General features: G+C 34.0%; 1 long non-coding RNA gene across 2 annotated transcripts; it reads left to right on the forward strand.

The window, feature by feature from the left end:
- The first annotated feature begins 2,097 nt into the window (after positions 1-2,097).
- Positions 2,098-3,498, forward strand: LOC116127981. Of its 2 annotated transcripts, none has more exons than XR_004127659.1 (3): positions 2,098-2,378; positions 2,555-2,651; positions 2,843-3,498. It is a non-coding gene; the product is annotated as an uncharacterized LOC116127981 (long non-coding RNA). The 2 variants fall into 2 exon arrangements; XR_004127658.1 differs by having other exon boundaries at positions 2,563-2,651.
- The last annotated feature ends 232 nt before the right edge of the window (positions 3,499-3,730 follow it).

The raw sequence follows: 3,730 nt of genomic DNA on the forward strand, positions 1-3,730 counted from the left end.
TATGGCCTTTTCCGGCCATATCCACCACGATCTGGCCGGAAAAGGCCAGATCTAAGGCCGGATGTGGCCTTCGATGGTCAGAAAAGGCCATCTTGTCTGTCAACGATGGCCAAGATTTGGCCGTCGTTGACTTTTCCGGCCAGATCTGGCCATTACCGGCCATTTCCGGTGGTCATGTGACTGCTGTGACAAATTCCGGCTACCACCAGCGGTGGTTGCTGGAATTTGGAAAGTATTGGTGGTGGGGGTGTTTTTGTTAGTTTTTAAACTTTTTTTTGGGGGTATTTAATGAAATTAATTAACTTATGAGGTCTAAAAGTAATTAAAAAAATAGACTAATATTTTGGGAATAACGTGCCAAACAACATTTGAAGAATAGGATTAAGAATATGGATAAAAACAATAAGTCAAACGCACCCATAATCATTATGTTTGAGGTAGCAAAAGTAGAGGATTTGAGATGCTTGGTAAGGGACCAATTGTATGTAATAATGGTCAAGGTCCTGTATCATCACAGCCAAGTACCCAGGTACAGAGTGAAGGCATTCAAGAATGTGGAGCTGGCAAAATTGATATGAATCGTGTGGAACAGACATTGCTTGGCAGTCCTTCATTTGATAATATTAAGGGCTCAGACAATGAAAATCAGGTTAAATTTTGTTGGCTTTTTCATTTGATAATATTATCATGCACTAATCAGAACATTAATGTTAGATTTTCTAGTTGAGTAGCATACTGCCTTTTGCCTATAGGATAAATTGCAAATTATTTCGAAAACTGCAAATATTACTGTAAAAACTATTTTTCTTTTACATTAATCGTAAAGTGATACAATGATTACATTAGTCTATATGATTAATTTTATTTTTATTTTTTTCAAATTTGATATTGCGGGTTGTTGAAAATTCTTAAATGGTTAGGAAAGGTTGCTATGACATTGAAACATTCATATTTTGTAAAAAAATTAGTTCATAACATTTTAAATTATGAAAAAATTTATGAGTAAACAATTATTTGGTTGAAAATGACTTTATCAATGTTTTATTTTTTATATTAGAATTTTTCTTATGACATCATATTATCTATTTAATATAAAAATATTGCTATAAATTCATAATTAACATTAAATTTGTTAATTATAGCAATATTTATTACAATTGATTTTAATCAAAGCAATAAATTATAAATTCTTGATATAAATTATTTGTTCTATTGCAAATAATTATAATATTTAGTTACAAATTAAAAGTATTCATAAAAAATAATTTTAATATTTAGCTATTAACACTCTATGTCTATAGCAAATAACTATAATATTTAGCTACAAATCAAAAGTATTCATAACAAGTAATTTCAATATTTAGCTATTAACACATTATATCCATATCAATATCTTTTGATATATAGATACGATTTCTATATATATGTAGCAAATAATTTAATATTTAGTTACGAATTCATTATATATTTGACCAATGATCTTTTTCTTTAGTTACAAATTTAGTGGTCACGTAACCAAAATGTTAATATACTTTGCCATGGATATTATTTTTGTAGCAAGAATTTTCTAAGTTTTAGTTATAAAATTATATTTGTGTAGCTAAAATGTAAACATAGTTATGTTGAGTATTCTTCACGGCTATAAAGGCAAGCTTTTGCTACAAACTTAGTTAAAAAAACTAGTGAGCAGAAATGACCAAATTTTCTATTTATTTACTAAAAACCCATTTCTATATATATAAACCCAACCTAACTCCCAATCCCTAATTCCCCAATTTCCCCTTTCAATTTGCGCGCATCTTCTCTTCTCCACTCACTACTGCAGTCCATTATTCTTCTCGGCGTCGTTCATTCATTCAATCTTCTTCTTCCATAGTCCACTCTTCCATAGTCCGCTCTTCTCCACCATCTTCTCGTCCGATTCCAGTCCGTGTTTTGAAGTTCACAAATGTCAGTAAACCCAACCTATTTTCATGTTGTAGCTGATCTGGTCATTCAAATCTCACTTGTGTCCAAACATTTTTTATTAATTTACTTTCTTCAGGCGGTCAAAGTGAGAATCCAGATGGTAAGAGATTGGGGTTGTTGAAAAGCTGCAGGGCATCCCTTCTGATTGAAGCGACTGATAATAATGGGGGGCCTGAATTATATAAGCATGAACCAAGGGTAAAAAACAATGACAACTTGGGACCCTCTATTGTTGACCAAGAGTTGGAAGTGTCTACAAGGGTGAGTGACGGAGGTGAAAGGGCAGATGGAAGGCCTTTGAAGCAGCGACTGCTAGTGGTGGCCAATAGGCTCCCGGTCTCTGCAGGCAGGACAGGTGAAGACTCTTGGTCTCTAGAGATAAGTGCTAGGGGTCTGATCAGTGCCCTTGGGTAAGTGGCATTTGAACTATCATTTCATTTGTTTGTCCACTCAAATTCTTAATTCTCTTATAGTGTTTGCATTGTATTTCTTGTTTTATTTGAATATCTCGTTTAGTTTTAATTAATGATATGGCATTTTTCACTTGAATTGAGAAACTATATGCATTATGGATGTATTGTTTGAGGTGCGAAGGAGTTGAGGCGAGATGGATATGATGGGCTGGAGTAAATGTGCCAGATGAGATTGGACAGAAAGCACTTACTAAAGCATTGGCTTAAAAGGTATAAAGTTCTGTCATCGAAATCATTTTGTGATTTAAGTCCTTATTCATTGTTATGTGTTTGTGACATTGGTAAGTAATGACTTTATTATATGATTTCTGACATTGGTATCTTACATATGATAAATGTATAAAATACTTGGATGAGAAAACATAGTTCATCAACACTATAATTGTTATTTGCTATTGCAGAGGTGTATTCCTGTATTCCTTGATGAGGACATTGTTCATCAATACTACAATGGCTATTGCAACAACATCTTGTGGCCTCTTTTTCGTTACCTTGGACTTCTGCAAGAAGGCTGCTTGGCCACCACCAGGAGTTTCCAGTCTCAGTTTGCTGCATATATAAAGGCAAATCAAATGTTTGCTGAGGCTGTAAACAAACACTATAAGGATGGAGATGTTGTGTGGTGCCGTGACTACCATCTATTGTTTCTTCCAAAGTGCCTAAAGGACCGCAACAGTGGAATGAAAGTCAGTTGGTTTCTCCACACACCCTTCCCTTCTTCTGAAATCCACAGGACACTTCCATCTCAATCAGATCTGCTGCATGCAGTTCTAGCTGCTGATTTGGTTGGGTGAGTTTTTGTTGTATTCTGCATGTTGCTTAGAACTGATGAATTTTACTCAGAAACTCAATTTTGGTTGTCATGAATGTTTCTCATGGTAAGGTTATAGCTAGGTTATTCTTTGATCCAATGAATGTTATAGTTAATAACCTAAAAGACAATAGGCATATTTCTGTTTACACCAACTTTTGTTGCATTGACCTAAGCCTTTGTATTTTAGTTCTTACAATGTGAGAAAATTAAGTGGATGTAAGGAAAAGCTGTTGTGGGTTTCCCATAATTTATGCTGTTCTTCTATCATGAATCTCTGGACAAATTAACTATTCATATTAATCCCCCCTTTATCCATCTAAGGGCCTATTGTTAAGTTTGGATTTCTTAAAGATCCCTTTATCTTAGGTATTATTAGTTTAATCTTTTCCTAATTTAGCCTGTTTTGTGATTAAGTCAAAGGTCAGATTGGTTCAAATGACATCTCCTATCAGACTCCTATTTACTGTAAATAGAG

This window comes from Pistacia vera, unplaced genomic scaffold, assembly GCF_008641045.1.
Source record: "Pistacia vera cultivar Batoury unplaced genomic scaffold, PisVer_v2 Contig105, whole genome shotgun sequence".
NCBI classification, from domain to species: Eukaryota; Viridiplantae; Streptophyta; class Magnoliopsida; order Sapindales; family Anacardiaceae; genus Pistacia; species Pistacia vera.